This window comes from Neofelis nebulosa, chromosome 9 (assembly GCF_028018385.1).
Source record: "Neofelis nebulosa isolate mNeoNeb1 chromosome 9, mNeoNeb1.pri, whole genome shotgun sequence".
Lineage (NCBI taxonomy): Eukaryota > Metazoa > Chordata > Mammalia > Carnivora > Felidae > Neofelis > Neofelis nebulosa.
Window position 1 is genome coordinate 79,340,132 of NC_080790.1, and position 27,655 is coordinate 79,367,786.

Below are 27,655 nucleotides of genomic sequence, written 5' to 3' on the forward strand. Positions count from 1 at the left end.
GCGTAAGGAGCTGATATTTGGTGAGAGTCTATAAATGAATATTCATACAGTTATGCCAGAACAGGTCTGCAAGGATGTTAGTAGCTTCTCTCTTCTTTTTGCTTATCTGTATTTTCAAAGTATGATTTTAATTTTTGCTGGGTTGAATGTTCCATTTCCTAAATGTCTCCTAGGGATTGCCTGCACTTGCACCACGCGAAGCGCGCTCACCACGGGGGCAAAGGGCCAGAACATTTCACCCGGTCTTCTGATGTGTCAGGGCCTCACAAGGCTCAGTCTATGCGAGGGCGAAAATGCCATCATCCGATTAAGTCCAGAAGTTCAAGAACTCCTTGCAGGCGATTCAGTCCCAGTTGAGAGTGGGGTCTTGCGGGAACCTAGGAGTTCAACCCAGCGCGAGGCGCTCGGACGCCAGGACTCCTTGCTCCACCGCCTGCCAGGCGGACCCGGTGGGTGGGGCGGCCCGGCCGGGGCTCGCGGAGCGCGCATGCGCGGCGAGGGGGCGGGGCCGGGGCGGGGCTACGCGCAACCTCCGGAGCAGCAGCAGTGGCGGCGGCAGCGGCAGCGGCAGCGGAGTTCGGGCTGCGTCTGGGGCGGCGGGTTCGCGGCCGACCTGGGCAGGAGAACCAGCACGTAGAGCCGGGCCGCGGCCCGCGACTTGGCGACCAAGCAGCGGCGCTGCTGCTGCAGGGCTTGGGCGCGCGGCCTGGCGGGACTGAGGACGTCGGGGCTGCAGGGCACGGGCGCCGCGGGCCGGGGCGCGCCAGGTAGGTGGGCCAGGCTGGGCTGGGGGCGACGCGGCTGCGGTGAGCTGCCGGGCGCAATGATGCACCCGGCGGGGCGGGGCGCGGCGCGCATCCTGATACCGGGGTGCTGGACTGGGAGGGCGCCCGCGGTTGTCATGGAGATCCTACAGCCTTGTGGTTCACCGGCGGTTGCGTCTTTGGAGAACAATCCAAGCCTGGCCGACCCCTAACTGGGAGACCCGGGCAGTCTCCTGCTGAGGGGAGTGCGGGGCTGGAGCGGGAGATGGGGAGCCGGGATGCAGGACGCGGCGACTCCGAGGCCATGTCTTGGCTCTTGCTTAGATCTAGTGACTTCAGACGCTGAAGGCCTTTCTGTGCATTGGGTGTAAACAGAACCGGGTAAAAATAAGCATGCATCTCAATGTAGGACATCTGGTCTCCCCGTCCTCTCAACTCTTCCCTTTTCTGCCTGCCCATAGTCCCCCGATATTTCTGGCATCTTTGCTTTTTGTATGTTAATTTTTTCTGGCAGTGCTAGTCAGTTAATTGAGGCCTGAGAAATTTGCAGAGATCTGTGATCGTCTCTTGAAAAGCCAATCATGAACATGTAGGCCATAGAAGATTGAGACACTCAAAATGTCAAAAGTAAATTTATGTCTTTGTGGGCGAAGGGAGCGGGGATGGGTTTGCTTTCCCTCGGTCTTGTCGCCTGCCCTCTGACATTACATAATGTTGTGTTCCTCCTGCCCCGAGTTCATCCATAATAACAGATCATGAAAATATTTCTCTGGCTAAGAAAGAAGTATAGGCAGTTGTAAAGCCCATTTTCTTGTCTTTTGCTTTGCCACTGAATGTGTTTTTGTTGGGAGGCTGCTTAAGAGTAGAATGCCCATAGCATATCTAAACCAAGGGATTTGGGGGTGGGGTGGCCCTTTGAATGTTGCGATGAAATTCTGCCTGATTCATCTTGGTTCACAGTGGATTGTGTGGACTGTGGGCAAGCCAGTGGGATTGGGGCCTGAACAGGCTGACTTGGGTGTGAATCCTGGATCTTTCACTTGCTAACTCTGGTTCTCAATTTTCTCACCTCTAAAAAGGTGAGAACAGAACCTGCTTTGCCATTTGTTTTGGAATGGAGATACTGTTGGCATTGGTAAATGCACATAGAATAGCTGTAGGTTGTCCTAGAAGTAAACTGAATTTCTCATTGGTTGAAGACAGGCTTTCTTTAAGAGGAATTTTGTTTTTGGATCTAGGTCCTTTGCTTTGGGGATTTTTGCTAGAATGTTTACTCCTGGAAGATGGAATCCGTTGGTTTCTCTGAAGAAAATGAATGATGGTGCCCACGTGGGAAGGCCAGTGTGATCTGTTGGAGGGCTGCTGTCAGAAGACAGTGATACTGTCCCAGGGGTGGTTATTGCATGTGAACAGAGATCCACAAGGCCTCATTCCCTGTGGTGTCTTGTAAACACACCTCTGTAACAACAAGCCACAGTTACTGGGAGGGTGTGCCCTGAAGATAGGGCTTAAATGAAAGGACGCCCGACAGATGCAGAGGGAAGGGAAGGCTGTATTTATTTCTCCTGGGCTCAGCAGTAGATTTGGCTCTGCTGATTCTAGTGGCTGCTCTACTTCTGTTTTTCATTAAGCTTATGACCTCTCAGTGTTTATCTGCTTTAGACTCTGAAGTCAAGGGTAGACATTACATTTTATTCCATTGTTTGGGAAACTGGATATTTTCTTGTATTGCTGTTAAACTGAATATTAGGATTTTTTAAAAAAAAGTTGCTTTCAGGAAAGGAGGAATAAAATAATATACACAAGAGCTTGTTGTAAACTGTAAAGCACCACAGAGGTGGGGAAGAGGTCAGAGGTCAGAACTACTGACCCTGCAAGTCCCTTTAGCCAGCGGCCTACCTGGGAACATCCTGCTCAGCCTGCAAACCTGTAAATGCAGCTGAGGATTGGAACGGAAAGGCACATGGGACCCCTGACCCCGACCTCACAGCATCTCAAGAATCCGGTAAGACAGAGGGATGTGGCGACTTTGGACCAAGGTTGGTCTTAGCTTTTTATGAAAAACTCCTTTATTGATTACGTATTCCACGAAAGTCCTCATAGTATTATCAGCTACTCATGGTATCAGGATGCTTTGACTTTCACGGAGGAGAAAATAGCACAAATCTGCAGGGAAGAAGGCTTGATTATGTGGTTGCTTCTTTTGTAGATTAATGAGCTGGTCTTGAGAGAGCCTTCAAAACATATTTTTCTAGTGTCCTGGAACAAAAGCTCTGTGAGGAGAGCATATTCTGGGGAGACCAATATTAACACCAAAGCAGGCCTCCTTTATTTTGTCTGGGCTTTTAAGGAAAATGCCATCATGCATCTAATTCCCAGGAGTTTACCTGTATTTCTATACATATGCACCCCTTGCTCTCTTTAAATTGTTTAAAAAGTATTATTTCAGATTTACTGAGGAGTTGCAAGAATAATCCAAAGAATTCCCAGATAAACTTTACCCACATTCTCCAAATGTTGACATTTACTACATTCGCCTTATTCTTCTCTCATGTTAGTGTGTGATTCCTTTTTTCTGAACTGTTTAATGGTAACCTGCAGACTTGATACTCTTTTACCTCTAAATACTTTATTATGTATATCTTAAAAACAAGGACATTCTCTTACATAACAACAGCACAGTTATTAAACATTAGGAAATTAAACATTGATACAATGCTATTATTTAATATATAGGTCTTTTTCAGATCTTGCCAATAGCTCCAATAATGTCCTTTAGAGAAAAAAAAAAATCCAAGATTATACATCATGTCAAATTGTGCTCTCTCTTTAGTTTGCTTTCATCCGGAACAGTTACTGAATCTTTCTTTGTAGTCCATGACATTGACGTTTTTGAAGACTGCTGCCTATTTTGTGGATAAAGTCTCCCAATTTGGGTTTGCCTGCAGTTTCCTTGTGATTAGATTCGGATTATGCACTTTTGGCAGGACTAGCACAGGGGTGACCCTGCAGTGATCTCAGCGTGTCCTATCAGAAGGAGGCATATGCTGTTGATTAGTCCCATTCACTGGTCAGGTTAACTTTGATCACTTGGTTAACGTGGTGTCTGCCAAGTTCCCTTACAGAAAAGTTACCATTTTCCCATTGTATTTAATATGTATCTGGTAGTAAGATAACTTGAGACTCTGTGATTATACTGTTACTCCTCATATTCTGACTCACTAGTTTTCGAATCCATTGATGATTCTTACCTGAACCAGTTATTCTGGCTGACAGATGGTGATTTTTCTTTGTCTTCTCTCCTCTTCTTTTTTTTAATGTTTGTTTATTTATTTTGAGAGAGAGAGAGAGAGAGAGAATCCCAAGTTCCGAGCTGATTAGCGTGGAGCCCAACTTGAGGCTTGATCTCATAAACCATGAACGGCAATCAAGGGTTGGATGCATAACCAGTGAGCCACCCAGGTGCCCCAGATGGTGAATTTTCTAATTCCGTATTTCTTTCTATACTTATCAGTTGGAATTATACTGCAAGGAAGAACATATATTTCTTCCTTGTTTATCCTTTGATTTATACCTCTGCACTCCTGAATTCCAGCTTTATGCAATAGATTATAGTCTCTTGCGCTCATTATTCATCTTGTTGCTTAAATTATCCCGGACTTGGCTTGTAGGAGCCCCTTATGTCCTTTTGACATACCCTCATCCTTCTTTGAGGACTTCTTTACTCTCTGGTACAAAACCCTCAAGACTCAGCTTATACTTTCCAGCCTTGGAATTAGCCATTTCTCCAAAGAGTCTTGGTATTTAAATGGTATTTATGTATTTATGAATGGTATTTAAAAACCAAGATCTGGATCCTAGGCGTGCTCATTGCTACTGAGGTGTTGCTGCCTCTAGGCCTGTTTAGTGAACGTATTGCTGTCATTTACATATTACACAAAATTTTCTCTGATTTGCATTTTAAATTTAATGCTATGTCACTGTGTCCTGGAGATCTATATGTACTGACATTAAAATATTTTTTTTTGGTCTGTATTCCAGAATATGGGTTTATCACAATTTATTGAACTATCCTTTATCAGTGGACACTTAGGTTATTCCCAATGTCCTGCTCTAAAAGTAGTGGAGAATCTGTGAATCAAATCATTGTTAATACTCGCTAATATTTCCATCTTCTAGCTCCCTAGAAGTAGGATTTCTGGGTCAAAGAGTAATTTTAAATGGAGAGCTTTGCCAAATTGCCCCCACTTCCAGGAGGCTTTCACGTTGTACTCCTTCCATTAGGGTGTGAAACTATTTCTTTTTAACTCTGCCAATACTGAGTATAAATCTTGTCAATTTTTGCCAATCTAATGGGTAAAGAAGGCATTATTACTTTACATTTCTCAAATTACCAAAAATATTGAAAACCTTCTTGTGCTAGCTTATACTTTTGCTTCTATGAATTACCTGTGCATATCGTTTGCCCACTTTTTTCTCATTAGGTTCTTCTTTATATTGCTGAATTGTGGAAGTTACTGTAACTTTAGACTTTATTTCTGGCAGCCTTAGAAGTCTCCTTTAAGGATGATCCATTTTTCATTCGAGAGGACAAGGAAACTACCATTTTCTGAGCCCCCCCTACATCCCAGGCTCTGGGCCGAGTATTTATTTATATACATTCCCTGCAAGTCCTGTGGGAAGTTGAGCTGTGGTGTTGAGAAAGCTTAGTGAGGTGTGGTTAAGGTATCCACCTAAAAATGGTTGTAAGAGCTGAACTGGGTGAACTGGGACTCAAACCCAGGTCTCTCTGGATCTCATGCCATTTCCATTAAAGCATATAGCTTCCTGCACAGGATTTGAAAATAATTGCTGTACTTTATTGTATCAATGTAGGACCGGGAATTCATTACTTGGAGCCTCCAATATCAGTAATTTCTATTTCTAATATTTTGATTTGTAAGTAAGGAGCTTTGAACATATACATCTTTCAAAATCATTTATTTTATTTCTGGAACTATTGTAGACTCTGGAGCCAAAGTCCCTGTGAGCTTCCAATCAGCTCTGTGACTTTGGGCAAATAGCTTAATCTTTCTGTGTCTTGGTTTGCTCATCTGCAAAACTGGGCTGATGATAGTAGCAACCCCAGAGTCTTGTTGGGGGGGGGGGAGGTAAAGTGAGTTAATGCACATCAAGGGCTTGGAATGGCACCTGTTGCCGGCTAAGCATTCGGCAACATGAACCGTAATGATGAGTTCATGTGTGTAGCAAGTGCAAGCAGTGTGGAACTTGGAATTAGAGCAGCCATTTCTCTGCAGGTTTAACCATCTCTTTCATCATAAGCTGTCTGGGAAATGGGGGATCAGGGCCCCTGGGTGCTGTGTGCTTGTCTTTTCAATATGGTCTCTGCACACACCTTGCTCATACTCAGCCCAGCTGGCCCCTAGCGTTTGCTCACAGCCCTTAACCTGGGGCAGGTGAGACCTTGCAGCCCTTTCAACGTGCAATCTGTTCTTGAGGCTCACCTGGTAAAGTACTCAGAAGCAGAAGTCTCCAGTGGGGGAGGGTCTGTGGTGATAAAAATGTGTCCATTTTCTGGTATGGGGTCAGGAAGACAGAAGGGTGTCTTCTGGGAGGGGACCTCTGGAGGAGAAAAGCATTCAGTTCCTTGCAGCTCCCTTCCTGGGACACCATCAGAACCTTTACTTCAGACATCTAGTAATTCTCCTGGCCTTTATGCAGTACCCTTCCTGTTGTACCTACCAGGTAGAATTCTGAGGCCGAAATCCCCCGCCTCCCTCCCTGTTCCCCACACCTCCACCATAGCCCTTGTACAGCTGGTATCAGCTGCTGTCTGATAAAATTCATTCACTCCAGGATGTGGAACTCTTTCCTTTGTTTTGTGTTGTTTGAATTTCAAATGGTGCCTTCTCTAACCTGCTAATTAGAATTTTTAAGGAGGATGACCTAGGTGTACAAATTCTGAAGTGTGAAGGAAATACATCTAGGCAGGTGTATATTTCTGGAGTACAGGGTCCTCTTAGGAAACAGGGATGCCCAGCAGTTCATGAGTCTCCCTGGATTGTGGGGTGTGTCATTTGGGGTCTTTGGGCTGACAAGTAAACAGTAAGGTCATTTATTATCTCATAGAATCGGAGTTCTACTCTATCAACAGTTCTGCAGTTTCATCAAGGACCTGGATTCTTCTCTTCTTTGCAGCCATCACTGCTGGTGTCAACCCAGAGTGAGCCTCCTCATGATGATGAGGTTGTCCTTATGGTCAGTGGGACTGCATGTTTCCCCACTCCTGACACCAGCCAGTCTCTAGCCACAGCCACTCTGGTGTGTGGGAGCAGTGAGGACCACGTAGCCTCCCTTGGACGCGGACTAGGAGGCTGCGAGGATGCTGTGTGCTGATTGGCTTAGGAGTGTTCCTCCATGGGTGGGCCCCAGACCAGTGGAATCAGCATCCCTTAAGATATTAGGTGTGAGGCTCAGGCCCCACTCCAACCTACTGAATTAGAAATTCTGGGCTGGGGCCCAGCACTCTGTTGTAGCAGGCCCTCCAGGTGATTGTGATGCAAGTTCCAGTTTGAGAATTGCTCTTAGTGTAATCAAGGCCACTCCCATTCATCAGCTGGAGTTGGGACTGGCTTTTCCTGAATCCAGAGAGGATTGCTCCCAGAATAGGAAGAAGGGAGAAGAGCGCTGGGTGGTCAGCCCACAGCGTAAACTGAGGAACCTGTGGGCACCTTAGTTCTCCATGTCTCCCTCCCCGCCCCCGGCCTGGGCCCCAGTTTACTGGCCCAACTGTTTCCTAGCCCCATGCCTGCAGCCTCTTCAGCTCCTCCGAGAGTGGCCCACATCCTCCCTGCATGGAATCCTCCCTGCAAGGAATCAGCATGGTTATACCCCAGCCCCAGCTTCTATCTCTGGTCCAGCAAGGTTGGGAGTCCACTGGACCAGCTGCTGTGGATCTAGACCGGCCCTTATGACTCCCTTTCCAGAGGCATTCTGGAAGTATGTTCTGATGTATGGAGTTTGCTTACCATGCTACTCCTTGCTCAGTTAGAAAAAAATAGAAAGCAGTACAGTTAGTAGGGGCTTGAGAATGCTTAAGGAGTTGGCCTGGGGACAGCCCAAGGGACTACTTTCAATGGCAGTTTGTAGTTCTCTCTGGCTTTGCCCAGTGTGACCTGCTTTGTTGTTCCCTTTTGCCAAGTACAGCTCCAACTTTATGTTTAGGTGAAGTGAAAGAGCCACCTCCATGGTGTAATCTGTGAGCTCAAAATCTCTCACTGTTCCACATTTTTCCAGAAACTAGTGAGCTGAGGTATTTCTAGATTTTCTTGATTTTCCAAGGTTCCTGTTAATCCAGGCAATCTCATACCTGCTGTACCACATCAGTGCTAATTGCTGAGGAAGGAAGAGCATCTGAGGAGGAGACCGGGTGGGCCAGGGTCCAGAACAGTGTTTTTCAAACAGCAGTGGTTCTGAAATCAGTTTGAGATTGTAACCAGCATTTAAACATTTTTTTTTTTTTTTGAAGGATGCCTGGGTGGCTCAGTGGGTTAAGCATCCGACTTCGGCTCATGGTTCATGAGTTCATGGGTTCGAACCTCATGTTGGACTCTGTGCTGACAGCTCAGAGCCTGGAACCTGCTTTGGATTCTGTCTCCCTTTCTCTCTGTCCCTCCCCTGCTCACACTCTCTCTGTCTCTTTCTCAAAAATAAATAAACATTAAAAAAATTAAACATTTTTTTTGAAATAAAATAGAAAATATCCAAGTACATTTCTTATAGAAAGGGTTGGCATTTTTTGGTAAAAATGTAGCTATGTGCATGAGGTGTATGTTCGGGTACTGTTTCACTGTGAATGCTTCCTACTGTGGGTTTGGCAAAAAGGTGTAAAATCTGGAAGTTGAGCACATAGTGGAGGGGGCTACCCTGGCCATGTACAAAAACACATGCACACACATATGGGGTCTTTCCCCAGGGAGAGGGTCTCTGGCCTTCATCAGAACCTCAGAGGTCTGTGACTCACCACAGTTGGAGAACCACTGATCTAAAATAAAAGGGGACTTTTTTTTTTTTCTTGAGCAGCAGGCAAAAGTTTATTAGAGTATAAGATTAGAAAGTAAGAGTAGTAAGAAAGCTCTCTTCACAGAGAGAGGACATTCGAAAAGTGAATGTCCCCAGAAAAGGGCTTTTAGTGGTGTGGGCCAGTGGGAGAGGAGCTGGAGCCCAGGGACAGCAAGAAAAAAGGCGTAGATGTTCTGGTCTTGCTCTGACTTATTATCTGTGGTATTTGATCAATCCTCCTGATGATGTTGAGAGTCCTTAGCATGGCTACTCTGAGGTGAGGAGGCAAGGCAGGGAGTGTGTGGATTTGTCAGAGGTTTAAAATTTAACCATGGGCACCTGACTCATCCTTCTCCTAACAGGGTGGATCAGCGTGTCTACCTAAACACACACACACACACACACACACAGAGAGAGAGAGAGAGAGAGAGAGAATATGAGATAGGTAAATAGGTTGATATCTGGATCTCCCTTGTTTTGAGGCTGGCCCCATTGGAGCCATCACTGCCTGTGATCCCCCTGCAATCCTTTGTGACTTAATACCAGGAAAACTTCCAAGTCACCTTGGCTGCCTTTGGGATGCATTAATGTAGGTGTTAGTCTGGTTTGTGTTACAAAGCATATGTAATAATCTCTTTGGGGTGCCTGTGTATGTTTTTTGAGGGGGCATAAGTTGGATTATGAGACATGAACCTGAATATGCCTCCACAACCCATGGCGGGTTATGTAGGTTGAGATAAGCAGGAGATTTGTGCATTGCAATGCTCTGGACCAATGCAGGTGGGAAGTTACAGTCTTGCAGGAGACTTGGTATCTTTCCTCTCAGTTTTACAGTCTTGAAAGCCATTTTTCCCATAGTGCCCCTATTTTTTTTAAATGTTTATCTATTTACCTTGAGAGAGAAAGAGAGAGCGCTAGCAGGGAAGAGGCAGAGGGAGAGAGAGAGAATCCCAAGCAGCTCCATGCTGTCAGTGCAGAGCCCAACACAGGGCTCAAACTCACAAACCGAGAGATCATGACCTTAGCCAAAATCAAGAGTCGGATTCTTAACCAACTCAGCCATCCAGGCACCTCCATAGTGCCTCTATTTTAAAAAATGTGCTGTGTTCAGTTTTCTCAACATCCTTCAAGTCCTGTCCATGCTTGAAGAAATTTCTCTGTAGGGGCGTGGAGCCTGCTTAAGATTCTCTCTCTCCTTCTCCCTCTGCCCCTCTCCCGTGTGCACGTGCACGTGTGCTCTCTCTCTTTCTCTCTCTCAAATGAAAAATAAATGTTAAAAAAAAAAAAAAAAGCATTAACAGCCATAAAGAAATGTATTCAGAAGGCTAAAGTACATCCATCTCTGACTCCTGCCCAGGGCACCTCTGAGGGGAAATGTAGAAGAAGGAGGTTCTGAGAGGCAGGGGACTGCCAGTAAAGGTCAGAGAAGGATGTGGGCAGAACAGGGAAGTAGGAGGGGCCTGGGCTCATAATGTTTTGTCAGGTGATCACTGACCCAGCTAAGCCTTCTCTTCTACTGACACTTTTTTTTAAGCACATAAAAACTTGTGATTGTGTGAAGTGGATGTTGAGTATTTTCACATTTCTTATTCATTGCTTTGACTGTGTTCTGCATAGACAAATGTTAAACAAAATGATCACATTATGTAATTGGGTAATAATCAAATGGCTGATAAAATGCGGTAATAGAGCCCAATTAAGATGGGACTGTGTGCCAAAAAATGTCAAGGTAACCCAGAATCTTTCTAACATTGTTACTCCTTGGTTTTGAAGAGGACAGAGTGATGGGTGAATGGATTGGCCTTAGGGAAATACCATGCTGGTAGACAGTGCCCACCTCAGGCGGAGGAGAAGCATGCATTTGGATTTTGCCCCTAACCTGCTGGTGACTTGGTAAAATCATGCCTGAATCTGACCTCCTTCCTCATTCATCTGGAGCAGGTGAATCCCTCATTTCTTTCTCCCTTGACCCCCAATCCAACAATGAAGCAGAGTTGTGATTGTGCCCGAGGGCTGCATAGGTAAAGTTGGCATCGAGGGAGACACACATACATACACAGTATTTAGGGAAGTACTTGTTTAGTCTGTGGCCTTGGAAATCAAGGTCCTGTCTCTACTCTTCTTTCACTTTCTGGCTCCCCTCTGCAGTGATTTATGAGTATCTTTCTAGAGTACATAAACTTAGTGTCAGAGACCCTGGAATACCCTGGGTATGTCCATGAAGGTTGAAGCTGTCTGTATATCATGCAGACCAAACTCTTCCTGGTCCAAGTAGAGTGTCTGGTACCTTTCTCTGGCTCTTCTACCCTGCACTCCATCCCCACACCCGCCTTCTGAGGCCCACTGCATATAATCCCCCAGTACAGCTATAGGCTTTATGTTGATGCTCAAATCCTTGTCATTTTCCATGAACTGATGAATGCCACTTTACTCTCTGAAGTTTTCCCCTGATAATGTATGCACAGCTGTTCGGATCTGGATTGTCTCTCTCTGGCAGTTTGATATCCTCCCCTGAATACTTCACCTACCTCTCTGTGACCTCCTTTTACACTATTTTTGACCTATTTTATTTTCTATTATTCATTCCTGACATTTTACAGAAAGGGTGCATGGATTTAAAGTTATCAGTTAAAGCATAAACTGACTAAAAAGAATTAAAGACAGCTTCAAATGGATACAACCGTATGAGTGCCGTCCCTTCAAGAAGAGCCCTGAACTTATTTCAGGGATGCTTGTGTTACCAGAAGCTGTCACGTTCTTCATCTGTGTGTCTTTCTCCTTGAAACACTGCAGAACTCATGAGAACAGGAACCTGACTTTCTTGATAATGCAAATAGTCTTGCAAATAGTGGGTGACGTACCAGTGATTGCCCAAGATAAATATTTTTTGACTATCATTGTATTCAAACTACATGATCTTTCGAATAACTTTCCTACAGGGAGAAAGATGTTTGCATTTTGAGTCAACTTGATTATTTAATCATTCCTTAATTAGTCAGATATCTTTACCAAGCTAGGTATTAGCCTCATTGGCCAAAAGGAATAGAAAAGCCAGCAAACAGGTTGTGAAGCAGTGAGAGGTCTTTGCAGCTTGTGGACTGGCTCAAAGAGAAAGGATGCTTCTGTGACGGCAGTGCCACTCTTGCCCTGAAGGGGCTTCAGGCCCCCCTGTCTGGCGTTCGTGTCTGTCCTCATTACAGCAGCCAGCACAGCCTCAGCCCCATCTCTAGCAGAGAAGGTTCTAAACTGTCATGGAACAGATTCGTTCCAAACAGGATTAGATGAGATATGAAGTCCCAGGGCAGTAATCTCTGTGTCATTCCTTTTCGAGCAGGGCATCGCGGGGTCTCACCAGTATTACATACCCTCAGGCTGGCTGGTTTGTAAACTGTTAAGGATCGCACCCATATTTATCATGGCCACTAGCAGCCTGTGGCTTAGACTCTGAACCTCATTTAATGGGCTCACTGAAATGAAAAAACAAAAAAACAAAAAAACAAAATGGGCTATTTTTGCCTCATAACCTAGATTCGTCTGCACTAAATATGCAAGCCAAGCTATTAAATGTTTGGGGCAGTCAACAGGAATTCGGCATATTAAGGCTTTTTGAATTTACTACTCAGACAGGCCTAGAAATAAGATAGGTTGCCTTTTTTAGATTATAAATGTTGATTATATTGGGGAGAAGCTATTTTATAAAATAACTCTACAACAAAATGAATTTTAATATGCTTGTAGGGTCTTGCGAGCATGCACTCACTTGAGCCTAGGGCCCAGGGTAAATTTGAGAATGCTTTATTTAAGGCATTAAAGAAGGAGAAGGGGACTGTTCATGAACTTAAATCTAAAATAGTGCCCTTCTCTGTCAGCATCCCAGTACGGTGACCTTTGCCACCATTGGATATAAGTGGGGAATGGTAAAATTGTGAGGATTAATATTTGGCTGCATATAACAGGAAAACATCTGAAGGAAAAGAGGCCTAGTCAGAGAAGGCGTGTCTTTCTTGTTGTCAGACCTTGTGCTGTACCTGCCTGTGGTGAGGCCCAGTGCCTCCTGTCTGGGTTGGCAGCTAGAGGTGCGGTCAGCTCATGGGCCTTCCAGACACCAGGCTGGAGGAAGGCACACTTCCCAAGAACTCCTCATCAAATTTCTCCTTACGTCTTGTTGGCAAGAACCGAACTCCTGGCCATACCTAGCTGCAAGGGAGGCGGACAGCCCTGGGCCAACTAAACGTCAGGATCCTAGGGCTTCTATGGAGGAAGCAAAGAATAGACATTGGAGGCAACTGTGTCTCTCCTGCAAGTTGTCTTGTTTGGAAGGTGAGTTTTTAATGCTTGTTGGAAAAATGTTGGCAAAACTTTGGGAAAACTTCTCTGGGGAGGCTGTAGGCATGGAGAGCTAACTAAAAAGTTGAGAACTTGAGACCTTTCTTGCTTCCACACTTCTTTCATACGACAGCCTGAAAGAGGTCACTTGATCCCTTTATTCCTTCATTTCCTCATTTAGAAAACAGAAATGGCCGAGTTCTGAGCTAAATTCTCAGGGCCAGTGCCAAGGCTCACAGACCAGAGCTGCTTCCCACCAGTAGTCCCTCTGGTGCCTCTGGACCTGTGGGTGTGTCTGGAGGGAGGGGCTGCTTGGGTGGGGTGATTTCAGGAAGAATGTGAGATCCAGGCAAGGGCCTGTGGATGAGATGCCCTGGGGCCCAGGAAGAGGAAGACAAGCTTGTCCCCACTATAGTCTCCAGGGCTGGCTTATCCTTCCCCACCCTGAACCCACCACAGGCAGGTCCCCTCCCCAAGTATGGGGAGGGCCAGCCTCATTAGTGGAATTGAGGGTGGCACCTGGGTCTGTGCTTCTCTCCTGCCTCTTTCCCTCCTTGCCTTGCTTTCCTTCCAGAAGGGAGATCCCAAGTGTCTGCTCTGTCAGATGAAAGGGATCAAATAACCAGTTTATTCTAGGTGTCAGCGAAATTTAATGTGTTCTTTCTGAGGCATTTGGATTTTAAGAAGAATATATGTGCTAGCAGTCCCTAAACTCAGAAGAGAGCCTCTCCAATGGTCAGATGTCAGGCCAAGGAACAGGCATGGATAGAAGTTGGGGCCCTCCTTGTGCCTGCCAGTCACTGGGTACAAGCATTTGTCTGCTGCACACCTGGGTAATGCTGGCCAGCCCAGCTGTTCCTGTCCTCTTTCCTCTACCCCAACCCAGCACGTGTGAATGACACACACACCTCTCTCACCTCTCGTGTGTGCTCACACATGGCATTCACACATGTACTTACAGCTGTCATTTGCACATGTGCATACAGACCTTTTGTGTTCACACACACACACACACACACACACACACACATCCTAAAAAGGCAGTAGCTGCTGAGGAGCTATGCTTTGCTTTCTGTCTGATTGGAATCCCTGGGAGTTAGGGGTATAGACGTGCATGTATGTTCAAGAATCTTTATAAACACTCTTTGAATTCATGCCTCTGAAATACGGAAGTTTCTTTTTGTGTTTCCAAAACTACTGATGAAAATTTGCTAATCTGTAGTAATGTTTCCTAGCCTTAGAAAACTTTTTTAGGGGTGCCTGGGTGGCTCAGTTGGTTAAGCTTCTGATTCTTGATTTTGGCTCAGGTCATGATCTCATTGTTCATGGGTTTGAGCCCCACGTTGGGCTCTGTGTTGACAGTATAGAGCCTGCATGGAATTCTCTGTCTCTGTCACTCCCCTGCTTACTCTCTATCTTTCTCAAAATAAATAAAAATAAACTTAAAAAAATTTTTTTAACTTCACATTTTTAAAAAGGCAAGGATTATCAAATGGCCCTTTCTCACTTTCTCTACCCTATGAGTGGCTTTTGTAGGCAATGGATGAACATAGCATCTTTCCTTGTATCCCAGCAGTATCATCACTTCCTGGTGATTATCTTCAGATTGTTTTGCTATCCACTTTTTTCTCAGTATAAACATAGGTTGTTTTGTTTTGTTTTTTCATCTTTGAGAGTGAGATATTTTACTTAAGGGAGGTATCTGTCAAACTTCATAAAACTACTTTTCTTCCGCCTTCATGGGTGTGCTGGTCCATGTGTTATGTGGACCTTGCCTTCCCATTCCACAGGTGCCAAGGGTGGGTGTCTGGCCCCAGTGAACTAGATGCTGTACTTTTTCAGAAGAAACAAAAACCGTTGGGACACCCTAAGTGTGCAATGTAAATGAAGAAAGTGAGGCCCTGGCCAGGAGGGAAGTGGTTCTGATTTCCATGTTTCATCTCCCACTCTTAAAGGGGAAAGCACTTTCAAGGGAGTATGATAGGGGAGAGAAGTGCAGAGAAGGCAGAAGTTCTTGAACGCATTGCTGACTATAGAATGTTGCTGTCATGTGGCCCTTGGCCCGGTAACCCTTGCCAGGGGCGTAGCAGGCATTTGGGCAGCATCTGAGTTCAAGATGGTGACCACCACAGGCCTAGAGACACCTGAAGTGGAGCATCCATGGGGCACAGAATAAAGTCCCAGGTCGGGGCACCTGGGTGGCTCAGTTTGTTGAGCATCTGACCCTTGATATCAGCCCAGGTCATGATCCCAGCATTGTGGGATTGAGCCCTGTGTTGGGCTCTGTGCTGAGTGTGGAGCCTGCTTCAGATTCTCTCTCTCTCTCTCTCTCTCTCTCTCTCCCTCTGTCATTCCCCCCCCCCCAAAAAAAAAAGAATAAAAGTCCTAGGTCAGGATCATGTGATGCTCAAGCAGAGCTTTGTCCAGTGGGAGTGACACTCACTGTGAGACAGTGTGGATGGGGCAGGTCTGAACTGTCCCAGGGGAAGGAGTGACACTGATTGAGTAGACCTGGGTCTAGCACTCATTCCTGATGCTGGGAACTTGGCAGTCTGATTGCCTGGCCTGGGTCTGTTGATCGCCTGCACCCCCAATTTGAGTGGCCTGAGAGAGGGTGGGTACACACTTCTGCTAACGGAGTGTAATTAGGGAGTGAGTGTTGGGCTGCCAAAAGGAAAACAGCATCAGAGTAAGCTGACCTAGTCCAGGCACCCTGAAGGCCTGGCTCCCCTGAACCCCCTGTTTGGGAGCCCCCTTACCCTCTCCTTCTTGGTGTATAGCTCCTTGACAGTAACTCCTTAGGGGTCTAGAGGAATCACTTAAAATGTTCAATTCTGCTTTGCTGTGTTTTATTGAGAGGGAGGGTGTTGTGTCCCACAGTGGTACTGACATTTGTGAAGATTGTTCTCTGGGGACGTGCCCAGTGAACATAACAGATCTGGAGTGTCATAGGACATAAATGTCCTTCAGGGAAGGAACAGCAGCTCTGTTTTCTTTGTATCTCCAGAGTATCCCACAGTGCCTGGTACAGTATAGGTGTATAATCAGTGTTTGTCGAGTGAATGAATGAACAAAGCTGCCATTTCATTGTGGAAAGTGCAAGAAAAGGCTCAGCCTGTCCTGGGAAGACAGCCCATTTCCCGGAGGTCAAGTTGGGGTTTGGTCTAACTCAGGAGAGGGAAGTGAGACTGGGGCTTGTGGCACACCTGGTGTTGCAGTCAGTCTTTGGGCGAAGCCAAACCTGGCAGCTTGTGTCCCTGTACCTGATATGTCCTCCCTGTGCAGTGGCATTCGTGTCCTCAGCACACAAGCCCTGTCAGCCAGCTGGCTGTGACCTAGCAGCTGCTTCTGTTCCTCTGGGAAGAAAGTACCACACCTTAGGGCTCAGTCATCTTGGATTATTTTCTTTCTAAATTTTATCAACTTTCTCACATCTGCACAGGGTCGCAAGTGTGGTATCATAGGTGCTAAAAGAGAAGCCCAGTAGGGTGGGGTTCACAGGAAGGGTGGCCTCCTCCTCTTCTGGGCCTTGGGGACATCACAGGGCTTCACGTAGAGTTATGTGTCAAGGGTGGGGGTGATAGCTCGAGCTGGGAGTTTCAAGAGAGAAGCGTGGGGAGGACAGGGATAACGCATCAGGAAGGAGTTTCAGGAGAGGCAGGGTCAGATCACCGAGGGGCTCACGGTCCATCATCAGGTCCTTTTCAAGTTTGGGACTTCATCCCACACAGGAGGTTTCTCAGACTTTTTAAAAAGCTTTTTATTGTTTTGCTTATATCATTGTTTTAAATGAAAAAAGCAATTCCAAAGTCTTTTTAGGGGTTTGAGGAGGTCCTTTCTTAGATGGTAATTGTTCTTGTAACCATACCTGTGTTCTAACCAGGTTTGTGGGCCAAGATGGGCTCCCTCATTTCCATTCAGTGGTGTGGGCACCGCAGTTCACTGAATCCTGATGCAGGGTCCCCAGAGCCCATAGTGGTGGCGATGAAGCCATGTCTGTGACATGATGGAAATGAAACCAGGACTGGGGAAGGATATTCTAAACCACCTGTAAAAATTCAGCTGGCTGTGAGGAAAAGAAAGTATTGGGGTGTGAAGAACCCCAGAAATCTGGGTTTCTAGAAACAAATATTAATTGTCTCAGGGTCCTCTCCCTGCACATTGAAACAGCTGAGTGGGCAGCTTCAGTTGGCCCTACCTCCTCCATAGTCATGCTCTTGCTATGACCTTGTGGGGTCTCTACACTGGGCAGGGAGGGGGGTGCAGTATAGACATAAAACATAGTCAAGCCTGTTGGCCAGTGGCTGGGGGAGGGGATGAGGTAGTGAGAGATTATGGGGACAGGACTTGGCTTGTAGTTGTGCTAGGACATGCTCCTGCTCTAAGATTTTGTGACTTGGGGACTGGGAGCATAAACTTCACTGTGCCATATAGTGGGGTGATGTGGTCAGGGAGAAAAATGTGGCAGAAGGGCAAGGCTGGAGAATAAGGAAGCGAAGGGCAGAGAGCAAGGGACGAGGCGATGGAAATTGTTGCCAGCAGCAGGTGCAGCCTTGTCGATTTCCTCACCTGCTGGGGTGACACTGACCCAGAGAAGCACCCCTTTGAATTCCCACCCTCTTATTAGTGACTATACACTAATATCACGTGGTGGGAGTCCTCAAAACCTGCTAGTACTTAGCTTGATTTGCCACATTTGATAACATTTTATGTTCTGTTTTACAATAGGCATACATTTTCATGATTCAAAAATTAGAAGGTACAGCAGGGTATATGGTAAAGTCAGCCTCCTGCCGCAGCCACCTAGATCCCCTCCTGGAGACACCAATGCCATGTGCTTTTCTTGTGTTCTTCCCAAGATATTCTGTGTATATGCCAGCAGATGTGTGTGTGTACACATTAAAATGTTTTTATGCCCACAGTGTCACGTTCCACGTCCACTGCACCCCTCACCATCTCCCGTTACTATTTCTGGGTACTCATTGCATAGAGTTTCTCTTTGTTTTGTCCAGCTACACAGCATCCCCCTGCCAGGCTGTGCTGTAGATTCTTTGACTAGTGCATTCTCTATCTCTTTTTTTTAATTAAAAAAATTAATTTATTTATTTTGAGAGAGAGAGAGAGAGAGTGCACATGCATGGGAGGAGCAGAGAGAGAGGAGAGAGAGAGAGAATCCCAAGCAGGCTCTGTGCTGTCAGCATGGAGCCCAACGTGGGGGTTGATCCCACAACCCTGAAATCATGACCTGAGCTGAAATCAAGAGTCAGACACCTCACTGACTCAGCCATCCAGGCGCCCCTGACTAGTGCTCTCTTGAGCTTGGTAGGCTCTTCCTGGTCTGTTCTGGGAACTAATGTGTTAGCTCTTTGAAAGAGCATCCCCCACCCTTGCCCTAAGGTGTGGATAGAGTATCCCCCTATCTGGAAGGAAAGTATGGGATTGGGTGATATTTGGAAGTTCCCATTTACTGCTATTCTCATCTGGACTATAACTTTCTTTGGGGAGTAGAGGGCAGCTAATGGTTAGATACTATTATTTGTAAGATACGCTTCTTTAGAATATTACCTTTCATTACACATAGGCCTTTTAAACCCACCCATAGCATCCTGAATGAGGCTTGTCAAGGCCACATTTGACCCGAGCTTCAAGAGCAGTGGTTCCGAGGGACTTTGCAGGGCCCACTGCACGTTTGAGCTACTACAGGTGCTGCAGATGGTTCTGGAGGGATGTCTCTGACAGCCAGGACCAGGAATGCATAGTGCTTGTGGCATCGTGTTTGTGACATGATGATATCTAGCTGAGGCTGCTTCTTCCCGCCCAGTGAATCAGTTGCTCCTACCACCATGCCGTGTGTCTGAGAGGGAAGGGAACAGCCTGGACATTGTAAATATGTCAATATGTCTTGGAGTCATGTTGGATGGTCCCTGTCAGCTTCTAGATCTGCAAGACAGTCCTGGTAGTTTACCACAGTGGAGCTGGTGTGCAGTCACCTCACATGGCAGCATTGTAGAGGCAGCGGACATCTTTGAGGGCCCCACCTTCAGGCCTGGGGGAGGGGCAGTGGTGGGCTCTTGCCACATGTGGGGATGCTCCAGAGAGCAGGACTTGATGGTAGCCCACCCCCAGAGGGTTCACAGCTGCAAGGCTGCTTATCAGCCCCTGTGCAGGTGTCAGCAGGACACATTCAAGCCATGAAGCCTCTGTGGGAGGGAGCCGAGGGCTGGCAGATGTTAGACGTTAGCCCCTGGGGTCTGTTGTGTGCAGTGCCAGTGGCCAAGGGGCGCTGAGATGGCTCTTTCTGCCCCATTAGTGGCTGTCAGCTAGCTCAGGGCACCAGTCTGCTGGATAAACCCAGCTGTTGCAGAAGGTCAGAGAAGAATGGGAGCAAAGAAGGCAGATCAGGGGGCCCGCCGATGACTACTTTCAGGAAGTGAACAGGCTTATTCATGTTCATATTTTCTCTAAAATACTCTTGAGGTTTTGAGGCTCCACCCTGAGCCCTGTGTGGCCGAGGGCTGCTTGTCCTTGTGGAAGGGATGGTCTTCAAATCTTGTGCTAGCCTAAGTCTGGATGGCGGGGTCCTGGGGCAGCTCAGTCCTGCCTCTGAAACTGAATGGAGGCAGAGGGGAGGCAGAATTGCTGTCAGGGTCATGGGGCCTCCTGCACACAGAGCCCAGGAGGAGGTCGCTAACAGTGGAGGAAGTGGAATTATTGCACATGGTGCATTTCGACATTGGGACTCAACCCTCAAGAAGGAAAACCAAGTGTGGGGGTGCATGGCGCCTGGGCTGAAGAAATGAAAAGTGGGCAGAAGGCTGAACGTTAACTACCTTGTCTTTTGCTCACCCACTTGGCCCTTCTCTTGGGCTGGCCCTGGCAAGGCAGAGTTATCTCACCCCACACCAGCTTCAAGGCCTGTGGCTGGGAGAAGTTCTCTTGCTGTGTTTATTCAAGGTAAGGGATCTCTCATAACAGCTTATGATGCCTGAGGCCAGGAGGGTCTAGTCCATGAGACATCAGGAAAGCTTTCCCAGTGAATACCTGAGTTAATTGTACTGGATGTTACAACGTGTAACATGCCTGTGGCAATATTGTACTTGTATGGGATGAGCTAAGAGAGTCCTTGAATAGCTTTGGAAACTCCCTTTTGGGATGTAGTTGAGAGAAGCAATAAATATGAGAGTATTTTTTAAATGTAAGCAAGCTAGGGGTGTCTGGGTGGCTCAGTTGGTTAAACTTCCAACTCTTTTTTTTTTTTTAATTTTTTTAAATTTTTGAGAGAGAGGGACTGAGCACGAGTGGGGGAGGGGCAGAGAGTGAGGGAGACACAGAATCTGAAGCAGGTTCCAGGCTCTGAGCTGTCCTCACAGAGCCCGATGTGGGGCTCGAACTCACGAACTGCAAGACCATGACCTGAGCTGAAGTCAGACGCTCAACGCGCTGTGCCACCCAGGTGCCCCAAGCATCCAGCTCTTGATTTCGGCTCAGCTCATGGTCTCACAGTTGGTGGGATCAAGCCCTGCATTGGGCTCTGTGCTGACAGTGTGGAGTCTGCTTGAATTCTCTCTCTGCCCCTTTCTCCCTCTTTCCTCTCCCCCACTCATATATTCTCTCTCTCTCTCTCTCTCTCTCTCTCAAAATAAATAATCATTAAAAAAATGTAAGCAAGATAATCACAGCATAAGGCAGTAGTTCTTCAGTACTGCTAGCTGGTGGTCTAGGGAGGGTGGCAACGACTGTCCTTCACCGATGGACATTTCTTCAGTTCCTGCTGTGCCAGGCACCTTGCTGATTGCTTCACATGCCCGCATTTAGTGTCCTTGTATTAGTTTCCTAGGACTTCTGTATCAAAGTCTTACAGACTTGGTGGCTTAAACCAACAGAAATGTATTCTCTCACAGTTCTGGAGGCTGGAAGTCTAAAATCAGTATCACAGGCTCCAAATCGAGGGTTCAGCAGTGCCATGCTCTCCCTGGTAGCATTAGTGGGGAGACTTGTCCATCTTCGGGTGGCTGCTGGCATTCCTTGGCTCATGGTCCCTCCCCGCCTCCCCTACCTCCCCGCCTCCATCTTCAGTGCCGGCTGTGTAGCATCTTCTCTGTGACTTCTTCCTTCTGTTTCTATCATGTGCCCTTCATCTGTCTGAAATCTCTCTTAGTCTCCTCCTTGTAAGGGCACTTATGATTGGAATTAGGGCCCACCCGTGTCATGTAATCTGTCTACCTCAGGGTCCTCAATTTAATCACATCTGCAAAGTCTTTGCCATATAAATAGCATTCGCAGGTTCCAGGGATTAGAGCATGGACATTCTCTTTACTTGCCCTGCCACATCCCACAGCAGCCTTTGGAGGACACTCAGTGGTTGTAATGAGGAAGCCAAGGCTTGGAGAGGCTGAGCAGCTCTTGGGTGGCCACGGTTCTTTCTTCTCTCTGATGCCACATTTTGTAATGTTGCTGGACATTCACTGATGAACAGATAAGCCCCTGTCATTTTCCCATGATGTTACATTGGTTTGGAAAAAATACGAGCTTCGGGGTCAGGTGTCATCGCTGCACCTTGCTAGGGACATGTTTGTTAAATGAATGAATTTGTTTCACTGTGGCCAGATGGCTTTGGGCAGCCTCGTTTTCCTCATCCGTACGTTGACGATAGAAGAACCTGGTGTAAATAAGATGGTATCACATGGGTGAAATGGTCCAGCGTGGGCATGTGTGCTGTGTCCTTAGTCAGTGTGAGTTCCTGGACCCAGCCAGGGAGAAGTCACATGGAGGCCAGGTGATGTCTAGGATGGATTTGGTTAATCTCTGAAAGAAATAGTGCATTGGGAGGTGTGCAGATAGCCAACTCACTGATAGGATAAACATCTCTCGAATACCTCCTTGTGCCGGTCAGTCTGATAGGTGGAAGGAAAAGAACAGCAAATAGAACATACTCTTCCTGCCTTGGGGTTGGGGGCCAGGGAGCCAGAGGACAGATATTTGAACAGTCTTTCCACTATTGTGGACTGAGGAAAGTTGTCTTTGATGTGTGTGTGAACAGATATATGCATTACATATTTATTTATATTTATATATTATAAATAACATGAAAATTGACAATAGCCCATGTTCCTGAGTCTGGTTCATATCTTCAGCTTCCTTCTTCTCTCACCACCTACCTCAGTGGCTATTTGGAGGTCCCTGATAGTTGACTGGGCCCCGTTAATCTCCTTCCCCAGAGAGTGGAGCCTTCTTCCTACCTCCTCTCCACGCTGAGCCCCTGCTCAGGTGGGTGGGGCCTGCGGTCTCTCCCAGGCTACCCTGGCCTTTGGGCCTCTGACCTCCCTCTGATCATCTGGCCTCACACCCAGGCCAGCTCTGCCCACCTTGCTCAGTCTGCTCTCTGTCCCCCACAAGTCTTGCTCCGACATCTCCCCAGATAGGAAGGCACCTGTCCTGTTGTATTTCTTAAGCTAACCTTGTACTCACTGTATAACAGGGCCTGACGGCTCTGTGGGGTGACCTGCATTCCCTGTCACAAATTATGAGCTACTAAAGGAGCCTTGCTGACTGCTAGTTGCTGTGCTCTATCCATGTGCACACCACTCGTCTTACAGATGAGAGAATTGGGGTGCAGAAAAGTTCAGTCACCTAGTTGGTCAGTGGCAGGGCAGGAGTCATGGGTCTTTCTGTCCATGTAGCTCCTTACTTACAGCTAAGCCAGGTAGGCCCTGCCCAGTGATAGACCAGCCACCAAATGCATAGCAGTGGCAGGTGCCACAGGTGACAGTGTCTGTCTGCGTGCTTTTTGATGGGGACCCACAGTTTCATTTCCAGCTCTCTTTTATTTTTTTTAGTGTTTTTTTAATTTTTAGAGAGCAAGAGAGCAAGAGAACATGCACACAAGCAGAGGGGTGGGGAGAGGAAGAGAAGGAGATCCTAAGGAGGTTCTGCTCAGCGCTGAGCCTGATGCTAGGCTCAATCCCATGACCCTGGGATCATGACCTGAGCCAAAAATCAAAAGTCGGACACTTAACTGACTGAGCCACCCAGGCGCCCTCCATCTCTCATTTAAATGCTTGTCTCATGCTATGTTCTGGCAGTCACTGAATGAGCATGCCAGACTTTTGGACTCTTGAGTCTCTTTGCGTAGAGCAGGGGAGACAGAGTTGCTGAGTTTTCCCCTTGGATGGCTGGAGCCCATGCAGTACACGCCTTTCCTTCCCCCTTGTCTGTTTACTCGTCACCACTCTGTTATCTTGATCTGTCCGTCTGTTTACCTCCTTTCTCTGTCTGTGTTAACAGTTTAGACTGAGAACTCTCTGGCAGTGTTAGAGGCCACCCCCCTCCCCCCAATGTGGTACAGGTACAATGGAGACTCAGATTCATCGTGTCCTCCACCCTCGGAAGTAAGCAGAAAGTCTCTTCTTAACCTCTGTGGTTTAGCATCTCAGTGATGGAAAGCTTCTTTTCCTTAAGTAACAGATGTTTTGCATATACCTGGCACACATCCACTCACATTTGATTTTCTTGTATGTGCACATGTGAACACACTCTTGATTTTCTTGTATTCTAATAATATTTTCCTTATTTAAAAGAGCAAAAGAACAAATGAGTTAAATAGGTATTTGCCTATTGGCTTGGAAGCTTAAATACCATCTTTTTTTTTTTTTTTAATTTTTTTTTTTTTTAACATTTATTTATTTTTGAGACAGAGAGAGACAGAGCATGAATGGGGGAGGGTCAGAGAGAGGGAGACACAGAATCTGAAACAGGCTCCAGGCTCTGAGCTGTCAGCACAGAGCCCGACGCGGGGCTTGAACTCGCGGACCGCGAGATCATGACCTGAGCCGAAGTCGGCCGCTTAACCGACTGAGCCACCCAGGCGCCCCCTTAAATACCATCTTAATGGTAATTTTATGTGAAAAATATTCTCTGGGTTCCAGATAACTTATAAATGGACTTTTGGAATGCAGCCTGTTGATTGAACTGCCCAGAAGTTCAACCTCTCCTTTGTGGAATTCCAGAACTGAGTTTTAAAATATTTATCAATTATAGTGCTTTGTTTACTTTCCGCTGCAATGAGACCATGAACTAATTTAGCATGTGATAGCCATAAATAAGTGGAATAATAGTAAAATATTGAGGTTTTACAGTAAGGGGTAAGACACCCCAATTTTTTACTTTTATTTTTTTAAATTTACATCCAAATTAGCATATGTTGCAACAATGATTTCAGGAGTAGATTCCTTAATGCCCCTTACCCATTTAGCCCATCCCCCCTCCCACTACCCCTCCAGTAACCCTTTGTTTGTTCTCCATATTTAAGAGTCTCTTATGTTTTATCCCTCTCCCTGTTTTTATATTATTTTTGCTTTCCTTACCTTATGCTCATCTGTTTTGTCTGTTAAAGTCCTCATATGAGAGACACCCCAATTTTGATGTCTCAGTAAAGAGAACAGAAAATCTAAAGGTGCCATCAGGGAGGTGTAATAAAGGAATGGAGGGGAATAAAACCCAAACCAGAGTCAGTACTGTGTGGGGTGAGACTGGTGGGTCACGTTTTTGGTCCTGAGACCTGTGGCATTTCTTTTTTGATAGTCTCAATCCTGAACCCAGTGAGGCTTCAGTTTGTGAAGGATGAACAATACAGTCTTAAATGGTGAAGGGTTAAAGTCTATTACCCTTCATGGTTCACAAGGGGACTGTAAATCCTGCTGAGACCAGACACAGGGCTCACGGCTGGACATTGAGGGCAAGAGGGATCTCGGGTCACCAAAGACCCCTGTTACTGGGAACTCCCAGCCTGGGGGATTGGGTGGATGCCTCTGGAGATCGTGGCTGAGATGGCAGAGGAGGAGCCAGCCCGGCCGAACACCTGTGGGCAACCTGGGGGAAGGAGGTGCTGGGGGTTAGGGAGGGATGGAGACACTGCAACTTTCTCCACCATGGCTACACATTACACTCAGCTGGGGCTTTTGACAAACACGGAAGCCTGCTTTCCACCCCCTGCCCCCCACTCAGGGCCAGTAATATAATGTGGGAGTAGGGCCAGCACTGGCATGTGTTACCTTTCCATTAGGTAATTCTGAAGTGCAGTTGGGGTGGAGTGGGTGGGCCCTGGGGGCTCAGAACTTGGGCTTCTACCCTGGGGCCAGCCTGTTTTGAATCCCCATGGCATCCAGTCTTTTAAGTGCTGAGCCTCAGTGCTCCCATGTCTCGGGCTGGAAGGTGAAATGAGGCCATGTACGCAGGGCTCTAAATTCACAACCACAGAGCGTGGGTGGGACCACTTGGCATCCAGAGCATATTTCGCCACAATCCTAGACCAGGGGTTGGCCTGCTTTTTCTGGAAAGGACCAGATAATATTTTAGGCTTTGTGGACCATACAGGCTCTGTCACAGCACCAGCCAGCTCTGTTGTTGTAGTGTGACAGGTGCCACAGACAGGGGCAACAGATGCATGCAGCTGTGTTCCACTAAAACTGTCCAAAAACAAATGGTGGGCAGGATGTGGCTGACTCCTATCCTAGACGGTCATTTTTATACCTTCTCCTCAAACTTCTAATACCTCTGGTCTCCACCTCACCTGACCCTGCTCATCGCTGCTGGCCTCTCTTCCAGCAGCCTGGATTGTACTTCCGTAGACCAGCCACCAACATCAGTGCTGCTCCCATGGTCTGGGGCCAGCCTCTCATACACCACTCCCTGACCCCCAGTGGTGGCCGGTCTCCAGCCTTCATCACTCCCTCCCGCATCTTTGGAACATTCTCCCCACAGCTCCCGGGACCCCTCACTTTGGATTGCCCTCCTGTTTCACTCAGTCTCCTGGGCTGGTTTCTCCTCTACTCCCAATACCTCCAGGGCCCAGTCCTAGGACCTGTCTTCTGCTCCGTTCTTTGGTGGTGTCATCCACTCTGGTGGCTCACTTAACTTCCTACAGGCTGACAGTCCCTCAATATACTACTCCAGTTCAGGTGTCTCCCCTGGACTCCAGGCTCTTGTATCCACTGCCCTCCTGACAGTAAACATCTCACCCATGACATATCCCAAACCAGACTCATTGTCATACTCACCTGCTCTTCCTCACCTCTATGAATGACCACATGCTCCTTCTGTTGCTATAGTGGTCAGCGAAGCCTTGGAAGTGTCCTTGACAGCCCTTGACTTTCTGCATCATCTGGCAGGAAGTTCTGCTGGCTCCATCTTCAGAATACATACATATCTCCTTTCCTCATGCCCTCACCTTTGCCTTGGTTACTGCATGGGTTATAGGGCATCTGCTCTCCTTCCTGCAGCCCTTGCACCTGCTCAGGCTCTTTCTAGCAGAGCAGCCAGAGGACTTTTCAGAGCAAGATCAGATGAGCTTGCTCGTCTGCTCAGAACCGTCCAGAGGCTTCTCATGGATGTGAGCAGTGGTCATGAGGCTCCACAGTGCATCCTCCCTCCCTCCCACCTGCCCCCCCCCCCCCCCCCCCCCCCCCGCACAACTCATCTCCTCCTACTGTCCCTTCTCTCGGGCAGGTTGCCCCAGCTTGCCTTCTGCCTGGCATCTCTTCTCTCAGATACCCACATGGCTTTCTTGCTCTCAGAGCTTCCGTGGGTCTCTGCGCAAATGGCACCTTCTTAGGAAGGCCCATCCTGACAACTGTATTTAGAATTGTGATTCCCCTAATCCCTGCTTTTTTTTTTTTTTTTTAAATCATTCTCTGTAATGGTATCTTGGGTACTCTCCCTGATACCATGGCATTGGCATAGGATGCGACCCACATGAGGCCCACACCCAAGCAACTGTCTCCAGATCTCTTGCAACAAGGTGCAGCCATGTTTGTAGCAGGCGTCATGTGAGTGGCCCCGGGCATAGCTCAGCCAAGTGCCTGGCATAGTGTTGGGAGGCGAGGGGGAACAGCTGCAGGAAAGCCCCGCTTGCTGCTTAATAACAAAGGCTACTTTAGTTTTCATTAAGAGTTTAGGAATTACAGCCACAAAGTCTTCTTAGTGACATTGATTATGAAGATCATGTTCCTCTTAGACATATAAAGGAATAGTATGTGGGTTGAGGCTGTGAAGTATTAACCCATCTGGCAGGGTCTGTATCCCATAGGATTTGTGGCTGCTATGAAGACTTTCCTCCACCTTTTCTTTTTTTCCTTTTTCCTCTCCTTTTCACATCTTGAGATTTCATAATCCTACTCTTGCCTTGTCATGTCCCTGGATTTTAGGGAGTGCAGCCTCGACTTGGAGGTGCGGAAGTGGGGAGAGTTGTTCTGTGGGGGCTGATCAAGCGCAGATGTACCCCACCCTGGCTGTCTCCTGAACTCATGACCCCCATCTGGATGCCTCTTGCTTGGAGCCCTGCATGCCTGTAAGCGCCCACTGCATGAACGGGAGAGGGGAGGCCCATCTGCCACTAGTTCTGAGCTCTAAGGGAGCTGAGAGCCTGCCTGTGGGTCTGTGTCCCTGAGTGGACACCCCTCCCCTTACCCTCCATTGGGGGGCACGGGCAGAACTGGAGCCCGGAGCCT

General features: G+C 47.2%; 1 protein-coding gene across 15 annotated transcripts in view; it reads left to right on the forward strand.

The window, feature by feature from the left end:
- Positions 1 to 523: 523 nt before the first annotated feature.
- Positions 524 to 27,655, forward strand: part of INPP4A (inositol polyphosphate-4-phosphatase type I A) — a 156,918-nt gene continuing 129,786 nt past the window's right edge. For 5 of the 15 annotated variants that reach the window (XM_058684358.1, XM_058684363.1, XM_058684359.1 and 2 more), the window contains exon 1: positions 526 to 767. The gene's annotated coding sequence lies outside the window, so the exon portion shown is untranslated. Of the gene's footprint in view, positions 768 to 19,616; positions 20,106 to 27,655 lie in introns of those variants that run through there. The other 10 variants (XM_058684353.1, XM_058684356.1, XM_058684362.1 and 7 more) reach the window with 4 other exon arrangements.